The sequence below is a fragment of the Triticum dicoccoides genome, chromosome 2B (genome assembly GCF_002162155.2).
Source record: "Triticum dicoccoides isolate Atlit2015 ecotype Zavitan chromosome 2B, WEW_v2.0, whole genome shotgun sequence".
NCBI classification, from domain to species: domain Eukaryota; kingdom Viridiplantae; phylum Streptophyta; class Magnoliopsida; order Poales; family Poaceae; genus Triticum; species Triticum dicoccoides.
The window spans coordinates 432410423-432424153 of NC_041383.1; positions in this window are offsets into that span (position 1 = coordinate 432410423).

Genomic DNA, 13731 nt, shown 5'->3' on the forward strand with positions numbered 1-13731 from the left:
AGGGGGTGATGCAGAGTTTTGTGTAAGAAAGCAACAAGCATCATGTCTGGGTTGGAACCATTTTTGCTCACTTAATGGTAAAAGACAACAGTTCAATAGCTACAATTCAACATTTATCCAAAACAGTACCAAAACAAGTAGCACAACATCTCAGAGCACATTGCAGCATCATGTGGATGAGACTAAGATTTGAAACAACTCACAAGGAAGACTAGAAGCAAATCTCGATCTCCTTTTGTGTAGTTCCACCAAAATTAAGCAAAGTCGCCGGTGTGACATTCAAGTTGAACTGCACAAAACACTCCTTAAACATAAGTGTTTCGTGTAGCGAAGCAAAATGTCACAATAGCAACAAGTTGAATAGATACCCCTATTTTAACAGAGGTAAAAAAGGAAACAATTACTTGCCGATAAAGGAGGATGAAACAAACGGTGACAAAAAGAAGCATCTAACTTATCTTGATGGAAAACAAAGTAGGATAGTAGCATTTCTAAAACGGTTGCATTGATTCATATTAACAGAGACATTCTCTTAAAACAACATTCATTAAAGAATGTAATTTACTTTTAACAGTGGCATTGCTTCAATTTTCCGGCGGCATTCATAGATTAACAACAGCAAAATAGTTGCATGCGACATGGGACACGGGACATGCCAGCACCATGTGCATCCACACGTATAAATGGGTTATGCAGAATATGTAGGCAAGCAACGTATCTTCGTTGGTCCCATATTTGTTCTCTTTGAACCTTTTTCCTCTATGAGGGCAGCAAATCTAGTCCTTCACAAACTACCCGACTCCCTAGTTTCAGGTTACCCCCCTTTTCCCTTTTCGACCAACAAAGCGGCTGGATAGCCAGTCTATACTACTTTCCCTCCCTCCTTTCCTCATTGAACCACGTCCTAGATTCATACTCCACCCCACCGCACCCTTCTTTCCTCTTTGAACCAAGACCTAGATTCGACTACAGAATTGAAAAAGATCCGCATGCAGCTAGAGAAATGACGGTTTCAAAGAAACTTATACCTTAGGGTCGTCGGGATGTGGCAAGGCGTGCGGCGGGAGGCCGGATCTGCCCACACTACGTACGACAGTGAGGGAGAAGGGGTCGGTGGCCCTCCCGCACAGGCGCTGGGTGAAAGAGAACAACGCAGCCGGCAGTGGATTGCCTCCCTCGCCGAAGGCGATAGAGTGAACACTGCACCTCCTCCCCTTCCCGGTGTGACGGGATCCGGACGCCTCCTTCACCAGCTGTGAGGGGGGGAGAGAGAGACAAGAGGCCAACGCAGTCTTGTTTAGATCTGGTGAAGAGGGTGAGAGACTGTGAACATAGCAAACCCTAGCAAAGGAACGCCGAGCCTCCAACGTGTATATATATACATATGTATATATATATATATATATATATATATATATATATATATATATATATATATGTAGTGCGGCGAGAGTGTGGAGAGTGCAAACCCGAGCGAACAAGCGCTGAGGCTCCAGCTTATATATATATATTGTATTACAGACTGAGCTCCGGTGCCTTAAATACACCTGCTTTTGGCTGTATGATAGGTGGGCCAGCCACATTTTGGGCCCACCTGTCATAAACCCAAAGGCAGGTGCACTAAGTCAATGAAGCTACGTCCATATAGTACTCATGTATACGACTAATATATAGTGGAGTGGTTTTCTTATTCTCTCCATAACAATCGTTTTAAATTGTGTAAGTATGAAACAAAACTCTTTATGTAATGTACCAGTGAAGAAAACAACTACTACTTCCGATGAACTAATGATCCACGCGTCCTAGTCACACTTCCTGTCCTTCACGTGTGGTACACTACCCTCCCTTAAGTGAACAACCACACATGCGCCAAATTATCGGAAACGTGTGAGAGTGTGTACAAATAAAGAATTTTAATTTCAATTATCGGAAAGATTTGAGAGTATGTATAGTTTGCCCTCTCTAATAATTATGGTTTGTTGTGTTCGGCCTAAACTTGGTCAAAATTTACAAAATTTGACTTCAGTCAAATCTAATATGCAGAGTAAATAAAAATGCAGGGCTACTATGTCCATCCGGGTTTTTAGTCCACACCATTTTTTTAATCAAAGTTAATAGCTGGACAAATAAAATTACAGGGGAGTTGGAGACAAAGTTGTGAGAAGGCTTAGAAATCAATACAAAACTTATGCTCTTAGTACCAACTTCGATCCTTCTTCGAGGAAACATTTGTTTCATAGCCAATTGTGTGATAAAATTGCACCAACGTGAAAGACGACTGTGTCTCCAATGCAACCAAGGTGAACTGACGAAGGATATCATCTTTGTGGGTAACAAGCAAAGAGCACTGATGGAAGACAGCTTGTTTTTCATTGAAAATCGATCAGCTTCACCAGCCGACACAACCATGAGGTGCAACCATTGAGCATCGATAGGTCATCGTGGTGATGCATCATCCATTTGGCATCAAGTTTCGGTGAGGCACCTATGAAGTTCGACAAATCCTCATTGTGGTCCGTTTCTTCTCAGTAATCAAGCTCGAGGAAGGAAGAACCACGTGGCAGAGGACAGTGAGGCGGAACAACAATGGCCATCCAATTTTGTGTAGTTCCACTAAAATTGAGGAAGACATGCCCGGGTATGGAGATACGCATCGCTGTTTCCAAAAATATAAAAAAGGGATATAGTGTTGTTACTTTGTTTTAGAAGATTAACAACAACATCTCAATTGTCAATAAGAATTAATGAAAAGTACACCAACAAACGGAAGCATCATGATTATCTTGATGGGAACTAAACCAAGATACCCGAGAAAAAAATCATTTCTTCATTTAACCAGTGATAGTATTAGATTAGCAGTAGCAATAGGAGCATTTGGACAATAACCGCACAACCACCATGTACTTTTTGTCAAAACAACATGTATACCTCCACCGAGGCATAAATCAGGACAACTTTTTGAGTGGCATTTCCTCTTTAATAGTAGGTGATGTTGGACCAGCCGACGAACCCTAGCTACTATACATGGGGAGCTGGGGAGTAGTCGCATAGAAGAAAACCCGCATGCAGCGACCTGGGAGCTGGACCAGTACAAGAAGTTATACCTCAGGTAGGCGAGATGTCGCTTAGGTGGGCGGGCGGGATCTGCCCACACAACGACAGCGAACAAGGATGCGGAGGACCTTCGTCCGCGCCAACGCCAGCTCCAAGAGGACGGTGCGCATCGGCTTCCTCCATCGCCGATGGTAACAACGTCAACGCTGCAGCTCCTCACCTCCCGCAGCGGATGGGATTCGGCTGGATCTGTGACCACTGGTGAGGAGAGAGATAGAGTGGACACTGTCATCTTGTTTTGATATGGAGAGGGTGAGAGAGTGAGACGCGAGAAACCCTATCAAACAAGAGGCTATAATCGAGTAAAAAAATCTCTCCATAGCAGTGGTTTAAAATAGAATACACGCGTTCCTGGAAAAAAGAAATGAAACTGGCGGACAATTTTTTAACATACCAAGAAAGAAAACTCGATCAAAAACACCCCCCCGCTTCCAGGTCGCGAGAGTCGTCGTGCACACACACATAGACATAGACATGCATATCCGTGTTTACGTAAAAATTCCATTTCCATCTCCATCTCCAATCATATTTGTCCAACTGGCACATTATTTACGTTGTTAATTATATACGCAGCAATATTAACATACAACATCTCTTGTTTGCGGGCGTCTGGACCACTGCCACGGCCGCTCCTAACCAACCCGAACCCTCTTAATCACCCGCGCGTGCTTCCCACCCGAAATGGTCAGTGCCGCATTCATGCCCGGCCAGAGCGGACGCGACCTCTCACTGGCGCCGGCATTGAAGCGGTGCGCCAGCTGAGAGAGCATCGTCCGCACAGCTTCCTGGTGCAAGCGATTGCTCCGCCTTCAAAGGTCGCAATACCCGGCCACAACATGCATGTAAAAAGTTCTTGGGAGTCCGTACTACAACTAGCTGTCCTCCCCCAACTCGTAAATCTCTTCCAATAGTGCTAGTACTCCATGGCGTGATCCATCGACAAGCAGGCGAGAAAGTTATCATATACTCGGTTTGCGGTGAGTGGCATGCCGAGCGACCGTGTGGGGTCGAGCCGTGGAGGAGGGTGAGACACGAGCATGACAAACGTGATTTAAACGTTGGTTTTCCTCGATGGTGCGATCCAATAAAACAAAACATTGGTTTCTCTCCGTTTCCATTTTTTCTCTAGAAAACAAAAAATTTCCACTCCATTTTCATTCCTACTCCAAGGTTTCCCCGTTACAACATTCCATCAAATACAAAGGAAAACTAACACACATGCTGATGCATATCAATGATTCACAGATCATAGCCAATATTTACTTCACAACTAAAGACAAAAGTTGTGAGAGCGTGTACGAAAGAAAAACTACTGATGGGGTCACTACGACTTAAACCCTAAACCCTAAACAGGATTTAATTTCCTGGCTGGGTAGAACCTGTTGAAGGAAAGACGGCAGACACCCTCGGATCATACGACGCTTTTGTGCAGTTCCACTAAAATTGAGTTGAGCATCCCTGATGGCAAAGATATTGAAGAAGTGTGATTAGAATAATAGTACTGGCACTAGTTCATGAGACATAAACTCATCACAAGTAGAAGCCGGTAGAAGTAGATAAAGATCGACATGGAGACGGAGCTACGTGGGGAGCTGCGGCAGTGGAGCAAGCCGGCTCCAAAAGGAAGATGTACTACCGGGGACGTCGGGCTGTTGAGGTGGATAAAGCTAAATTCGATGCAATTGAGAAAATGCCATGCCCCAAAGATATTAAAGGTATTTGTAGTTTTCCTGGTCATGCTGGTTTCTATAGGAGGTTTATTAAAGACTTCTCTAAAATTTCTAGGCCTCTTACAAATCTTCTAAAAAAGGATGTTCCATTTGTTTTTGATGATGATTGTGTAGAAGCCTTTGAAACACTTTAGAAAGCCTTAATTACTGCACCTATTGTTCAACCACCTGATTGGAACTTGCCTTTTGAAATTATGTGTGATGCTAGTGATTATGCTGTTGGTGTTGTTCTAGGACAAAGAGTTCATAAGAAACTAAATGTTATTCATTATGCTAGCAAAACTCTAGACAGTGCCCAAAGAAATTATGCTATTACTGAAAAGGAATTTTTAGCAGTTGTCTTTGCTTGTGATAAATTCATATCTTACATTGTTGATTCTAAAGTTATTGTTCACACCGATCATGCTGCTATTAAATATCTTATGGAAAATAAAGATGCTAAACCTTGACTCATTAGGTGGGTTCTCTTGCTACAAGAATTTGATTTACATACTACTGATAGGAAAGGAGATGAGAACACTGTAGCTGATAACTTATCTAGGTTAGAGAATATCCTTGATGACCCACTACCTATTGATGATAGTTTTCCTGATGAACAATTAGCTGCAATAAATGTTTCTCATAACACTCCTTAGTATGCTGACTATGCTTATTATATTGTTGCTAAATTTATACCAACTACTTTCACATACCAACAAAAGAAAAAAATCTTCTATGATTTAAGACATTACTTTTGGGATGACCCACATCTTTATAAAGAAGGAGTAGATGGTATTATTAGGCGTTGTGTACCTGAGCATGAACAGGGACAAATCCTACGGAAATGTCACTCCGAAGCCTATGGAGGGCATCACGCGGGAGATAGAACTGCTAACAAGGTATTGCAATCTGGTTTTTATTGGCCTACTCTCTTCAAGGATGCCCGTAAGTTTGTTTTATCTTGTGATTCAAAGAACTAGTAATATCGGTAAGCATCAAGAAATGACTATGAATTATTCACTTATTGTTGAACCATTTGATGTTCAGGGTTTTGATTATATGGGACCTTTTCCTTCCTCTAATGGGTATACGCATATTTTGTATGTTGTTGATAATGTCACTAAGTGGGTAGAAGCTATTCCAACTAGTAGTGTTGATCACAACACTTCCATTAAAATGCTTAAATAAGTTATTTTCCCAAGGTTTGCAGTCCCTAGATACTTAATGACTGATGGTGGCTCACACTTTATTCATGTTGCTTTCCGTAAAATGCTTGCTAAGTATGATGCTAACCATAGAATTGCATCACCCTATCATCCTCAATCTAGTGGTCAAGTTGAACTTAGCAATGGAGAAATAAAACTAATATTATAGAAAACTATTAATAGGTCCCGAAAGAATTGGTATAAGAAATTGGATGATGCACTTTGGTCCTACAGAATAGCATATAAAAATCTTATGGGTATGTCTTGTCGGTGTCCTGGACTTGGGGGTATCCAGTCCTGCCTGCCTGCGGCCCACCTCATGGCTCCATCGACGGCCTGGTACAACCCAGTTTCAACACCAACACCACAAGACCCTCGCGAGGGGCCAAGCCTCGCGAGGAGGACAATGCCAAGACCCTTGAAGGAGTTGGCCTCCTCAGGAGGGCTCCTAAGGGGCGGAGGGATCTATTCAGCTACCTCATGAGGATCAGCTAACATGAGCCATGACGACCAAGACCAGGCAGGCGCCAGGTGGGCGCAAAGCGCAGGTTTCCTCTTTGGTGCAAGGGAGGCAAGCCACAGGCGCGGAGTCCTGAGGACTCAGCCAAAGGTTTCCATTCTGGTGCAACAAGACCAAGACCGCCAGGACGGCAAGACGGAGGTCATCACCGAGCCCACCGCAGCGTCACGGCCAGAGGCTTTTCGCAAGCGAAGACTACTTTTGTCAGGATAGACTGTACTACTTGTCCCATTTCAAATCCCGCCGTTGTGGAATCCCTTCCCGCTCATATTTGGGAGGAGCACCAAGGCACTATATATAGGACTTAGCCACCACCATAGAGAGGGACTGAAACCAGAGCAAGTAGAGCACCACACCAGCTCGAGAACACCTCACCTCCTGAGGCTTGTTCATCCTTTGTACTAGTTCATCCACCACAGCACACTGGAATAGGGTGTTACACCACAACGGTGGCCCGAACAGTATAAATCTCTGTGTCTTTGTGTCTCTGTGAGCTCTTCACGCTAGGCTAGGGGGGGATTGCGAGTAGGCAGGCTGGGCAGGTTGAGATATCCACACGCACCCCAGTGTTCAAACCTTTCACGGGTTGCCGGATCCCGAAATCTGACATTTGGCGCGCCAGATAGGGGTGCATCAGATCCTTTCTTCTGTCATTCGACCTGTCTCTGCTCCGACATCTCCAAGGCTGACGCGCAGAGGGCTCGCGCCGAGCGTCGGGCCGCTGTCGTCGCCCGCGTCGCTTAGACGGCTCCGGCGGGTGATGGTTGCGCCCGTCGTGCTCCTTCTCCGGTGGCCAACGCTGCCATAGGCCCTGCCGAACACGAGTAGCAGGCTTCATCGCTGCACCCATCGGTGTGCCGCGATGGCCGCACTGCTACTCCGTCGCTCACTCTGGCAGCTTCGTCATCCCACGCGCGCCGCGTTCAGGTGGACGCGTAGGCCGCTCTCCTCACAGCGCGGGAGCTCCTTCGCTACCGTCCCATGGGTGATCTCTACGAGGAGTGGCTCGAGCACATCGCCGAGCTCATCAGCGTCGCGCACGGGGGCTCCGACGGGCCGGCTCGCTCGCTGCATGGGGCTCCTCCTCCTCCGGCCCGGGGCGCCATCGTCGAGCCAAGGCGCGTGGCTCCATGGCACGACCCATGGCGCCCGCCACCGGCTCGGCATGACGTGAGCTGCGAGGTGGTACAACGTCCCCAAGGAGAAGTGTGTGTGCTTCCAGTGCCCCAGCACCAGGCTCACGAGCCGCCACAGGAGGTGACGGTGCGCGTGCATCAAGACTATTTTCCACCCCCTCGATGACCTCTGGTGGCCACGGCAGGGTGCCGTGTGTTCACTGCAGAGCCGCAACACCATCTGGCCGAGCAAGTTCAAGCCTGACCTGCCTCCACTCTATGACGGCACCGCAGACCCCGCCGAGTTCCTGCAGCTCTACGAGCTGAGCATCGAGGTGGCCAACGACAACAAGAAGATCATGGAGAATTGGTTTCCGATGGCCCTCAAGGATGGCGCACTTTCTTGGCTCCTGAACCTGACCGAGGGGTCGGTTTCTTCCTCGGAGGAGATGCGCAGCCGCTTCATCGCCAACTTCCAGGGCACTCGCGACGGTCCGCCGGCCGTGGGCGACTTACGTCGTGTCAAGCAGCAGCTTGGGGAGACCCTGCATAAGTACATCCAGCGCTTCAACAACGTCCACCTCAAGATTCCCAAGGTGTCATATGAGGCCATCATCTCTGCGTTCATCGATGGCGTCCGTGATGTCAAGATGAAGGAGGAGCTCACCATCCACAAGGACCTCTGCACTGCTCTGGAGATGTTCAACACGGCGAACAAGTGTGCGATGGCTGAGGAGGGGCGCCTTTCCCTCCTCGAGCTCCCTGATGCTGATCCAGAAGACAAGAAGACCAAGACCAAGGACACGAAGCGCAAGGGGCCAGCCGTGCTTGTGGTAGAGCCAGAGACCAAGCGCGTCTGCGACCACCCCGAGTCATCCAAGGACAAGTGGCCGTTCTGCGCCTTCCACAATGTCTACAGCCACAACACCAGCGACTACCAGGAGCTCAGGGCTCTCCACGACGGGCGCCTCGGTTGACGCCTCGAGTGCAACGATCGGGGCTACGGTCGCGGAGGTGGCCTAGGCGGAGGCTGCTGGGATGGACGCGACCGCCGTCACGAGTGGTGCAACCAGCCTCGTGAGGACCGCTGGCAGGACCAGCCTCGCGAGGGCAACTGGAGGGAGCAGCCTCATGAGGACCGCCCTCAGGGCAATGCAGCCTTGCCTCCTCTGCCTCCACCACCAAGAAGGAATGAAAATCACCATCAGGACGAGGGGGCTAGGGGCTTCCAGGAGCCACGAGCCATCACCTGCATCTTGGGCGGCTCACAAGCCCCAGTTTCTCACCGTGTCTTCAAGCAGTTTGCGAGCGAGGTCAATGCGGAACTCCCCAAGCTTGACGCAACTCGCCCCCTCAAGTGGTCCAAGTGCGCCATCACCTTCGACTCCTCAGACCGGCTCAAGTGCACGGCCATTGCTGGCGCTCTCCCCATGCTCTGCTCTCCCGTCATCAGCAACGTAACCATCACCAAGACTCTCAATGATGGTGGAGCAGGGCTCAATGTTCTCTCCGTCTCGACGTTCGACAGACTCCAGGTGCCATACTACCAGCTGCACCCCACCAAGCCATTCTCAGGAGTAACCGACGGATCGACACACCCAATCGGGCAAGTTCACCTCCCTGTCACCTTCGGCGAGCGCAACAACTACCACACCGAGCTCATCGACTTTGACGTCGCCGACATACATCTTCCCTACAACGCCATCCTAGGGTACCCAGCACTGTCCAAGTTCATGGCGGCCATGCACCACGGCTACAACATCCTCAGGATGCCAGGAAGTGTCGGCATCATCACGGTCGCTTGTCAGGAGAAGGATGCGGTGTGCTCTCTCGAGCATGCTTTCTAGGCTGCAGCAGTTGAGAACCCAGAAGACGAAGGTAGCGCCCTCCCTCCTGAGGTTTTCCCCAAGACAAAGAAGCTGCTGCTGAGCCAGGGGTCTCATGAGGAAGCATCACTCGAGGATGCAGCGCTGAGTCTCACGTCTCCGGGCGTGGCGCCTTCACCCATCGCATAGGAAGGCGTGCCCGGTGCCCCTCTAAGGCTGGGCTCGGGGGCTCTCCTCTGGAGGGCCTCAGACCTAGCCTGTGTCGCGAGAGTGGAGCTCGGGCACCATGTGGAGGCGCTCTTCAGAGCATGCTTCCCAGGAGAAGGCAACAGGCATGAGGCACCAGGCGTTTAGGAGTTCATCTGCAAGGCGATCGAGGAGATTCAGGAAGGAAGGGTTCTGCAAGGCGATCGTCGCCTGCCGCGAGGCGGAGCTCGCTGCCCTAGCAAGGGTAAGGAGTTCCGCGTCTGCATCGACATCCCTGGGCTCAACAGGGCCACGTCTCGGCAGCTCATGTGGTCGTCTCGTGTCGGCCGATGCGAGGGACCGCCTCACAGCTACGTCTGCATGCCTTTTGGCCTGGCGGGCGCGGCTGAGGCGTTCCAGCGCTCCATGAGGGACGCTCAGGCGTCCTGCCAAGCCAGGCACCAGGCGATCCTGTCGGAGATGGAGGAGCACCTTCAGGAGCCTCCCGGTCCGTCCGAGCCTCCCGAGGCCCGGCACCGAAGCGGCTCATGAGGAACTGCTTCAGCAGCGCGCTTTTTTTGGCTACTTCAACAACTCTTCAGCAGTGGTACCAGGTGACATCTCCCTAGTTCGTTCAGTTTGGGGCGCTCCTCGGGCTACATCATCCCCAGGCCGTGTGGGTCTGTCCTTACGGTATGTATCCCTTTTCCATTTTTATCAGAGCCAGTTACAATCCCTTGCAAACTACTTTCGAATTACCAACTGCCTGACGGCGCTTCGTCGCTAAGAACGTCTCGTGCCCTTGCAAGCCCTCCCATGACCGCCTCATGATTAAGGACTGGCACGACGTCTGTGCTCGGGTCCGTCCCTGCAGCGTCGCTAAACCAAGCAGCTGAGCTCTGGCTCACGGACCGGTCCCATGTATGTCACCTCCCGTGGCTCTTGGTGCCTTGTTCTCGCATGAGCTAATCGTGATGGGTAAGCAAGGGCGCGCGACATGGTGCCTCCGTGGCCACGGGAACCGCGCGCCGGTTGTTTTTCTTCAGGATCTTTGCATGAGAAGGCTGGGCACGGCGTCTGTGCTCGGGTCCGTCCCTGCAGCGTCGATAAATCCAGTGGCTGAGCTCTGTCTGGCGGGCCGGTCGTGTTCATGTCACCTCCTGGGGTCGTGGGTGTCTGGCCTTCTCATGCAATAACCTCAGGGAACTCATTCGGTGCAGGCTGCCTAACCATCTCGCAGGACCAATCCAAGCACCCCCAATAAAGACCAGGCACAACCCGCCTTGAGGTAGGGCCTTGTGAGCCCCGTGCTGGCTCACGGGTGTCCATATACACCTCCTCCAGCCTTGTCGTGCAAGCCACAAGTCAGGGCAGGGCTGTACACGCCCCGGGGGCTCTCCTCAGAGGGAGCTCCCTCCCACGCACCAATGGAAGCACCATGCTCCACCCTGGCCGTCGACACTGCCGAGGAGCGGCTATGCCCGTGCAATAGCGGAAGCGCTATGCTCCGCGCTAGTGATAAACAACTGGGGGCGGCCACATGGGCGTATTAACCCTAGGGAGCCTCCGGGCTCAGTGACTAGCCTCACCGCACTACTCTCCGTCGGGAAGGTAGGGCGAGGGGTCTGGGCACTGGGGCTATGCTCAGGTCATGCCTGGCATACCCCACCTTGCCCAGGCATCACAGGCCTCGTCTTCGCGCACCCCTCCCAAGCGAGAGCTTGGCGAGGGAAAGGTAGGATGGTCTGTTCGTACATCAAGTGGGACTCCTGAGCATCGCGACTCAGGAGCCGAACTGGTCCCATAGTTCCTCACCTCTTGGGCTCGTCCTGGTGATCCGGACGACCCAACGACGGCTGAGGTATGCGCGGGGCCGGGCCCTGCCGACGCAGAACGCCAAGACCTGGTTGTCACCCTTCTCCTTCAAGCCGTTCATACGTCAAGGGGGACTCCTGAGCATCGCGACTTGATACGTCACCAACGTATCTATAATTTTTGATTGTCCCATGCTATTATATTACCTCTTTTGGATGTTTATGGGCTTTATTTTACACATTTATATCATTTTTGGGACTAACCTACTAACCGGTGGCCCAGCCCATATTGCTGTTTTTTGCCTATTTTAGTATTTCGAAGAAAAGGAATATCAAACGGAGTCCAAACGGAATGAAACCTTCGGGAGCGTTATTTTTGGAACAAATCTGATCCGGAGGTCTTGGAGTGCAAGTCAAGAAGCCTCCAAGGGCCCCACGAGATAGGAGGGCGCGCCCTCCCTCCTGTAGGGCGCACCCCCTGTCTCGTGGGCCCCTCGGGCGGCCACCGACGTACTTCTTCCTCCTATATATACCTACGTACCCCGAAAACATCCAGGAGCACCACGAAACACAATTTCCACCGCCGTAACCTTTTGTATCCGCGAGATCCCATCTTGGAGCCCTTGCCGGCACTCTGTCGGAGGGGGAAGCAACCATGGAGGGCCTCTACATCAACATCCTTGCCCCTCCGATGAGTTGTGAGTAGTTTACCACAGACCTACGGGTCCATAGTTATTAGCTAGATGGCTTCTTCTCTCTTTTTGGATCTCAATACAATGTTCTCCCCCTCTATTGTGGAGATCTATTCGATGTAATCTCTTTTTGCGGTGTGTTTGTCGAGATTCGATGAATTGTGGGTTTATGATCAAGTTTATCTATGAATAATATTTGAATCTTCTCTGAATTCTTTTATGTATGATTGAGTTATCTTTGCAAGTCTCTTCGAATTATCAATTTGGTTTGGCCTACTAGATTGATCTTTCTTGCCATGGGAGAAGTGCTTAGCTTTGAGTTAAATCTTGCGGTGTTCTTACCCAGTGACAGAAAGGGTTGCAAGACACGTATTGTATTGTTGCCATCGAGGATAACAAGATTGGGTTTATATCATATTGCATGTGTTTATCCCTCTACATCATGTCATCTTGCTTAATGCGTTACTCTGTTCTTATGAACTTAATACTCTAGATGCAGGCAGGAGTCGGTCGATATGTGGAGTAATAGTAGTAGATGCAGGCAGGAGTTGGTCTACTTGTTATGGACGTGATGCCTATATACATGGTCATGCCTAGATAATCTCATAACTATGCGCTTTTCTATCAATTGCTCGACAGTAATTTGTTCACCCACCGTAATACTTATGCTATCTTGAGAGAAGCCTCTAATGAAACCTATGGCCCCGGGTCTATCTCTTATCATATTTGTTTTCCATCTACCTTTATTTGCATCTTTACTATTTGCATCTATATCAAAAATACCAAAAATATATTTATCTTATCATACTATCTTTATTAGATCTCACTTTCGCTAGTGGTCGTGAAGGGATTGACAACCCCTTTATTGCGTTGGTTGCGAGTTCTCAGCTTGTTTGTGTAGGTGCGTGGGACTTTTGAGGAGCCTCCTACTGGATTGATACCTTGTTTCTCAAAACTGAGGGAAATACTTACGCTATACTTTGCTGTATCACCCTCTCCTCTTCGAGGAAAACCAACGCAAGCTCAAGACGTAGCAAGAAGGATTTCTGGCGCCGTTGCCGGGGAGGTCTTCGCTCAAGTCAAGACATACCAAGTACCCATCACAAATCCATCTCCCTCACATTTACGTTATTTGCCATTTGCCTCTCGTTTTCCTCTCCCCCACTTCACCCTTGCCGTTTTATTCGCCCTCTCTTTCCCAATCTCCTCCTCTCTTTTCGGTTGCCGTTTTTCTGTTTGCTTGTGTGTTGGATTACTTGTTGCCATGGCACAAGATAATACTAAGTTGTGTGACTTCTCGAATACCAATAATAATGATTTCCTTAGTACTCCGATTGCTCCTCTTAATGATGTTGAGTCTTGTGAAATCAATACCTCTTTGTTGAATCTTGTTATGAAAGATCAATTCGCCGGCCTTCCTAGTGAAGATGCCGCTACTCATCTAAACAATTTTGTTGATTTTTGTGACATGCAAAAGAAGAAAGATACGGATAATAATATTGTCAAATTGAAGTTATTTCTGTTTTCACTTAGAGATCGTGCTAATGTTT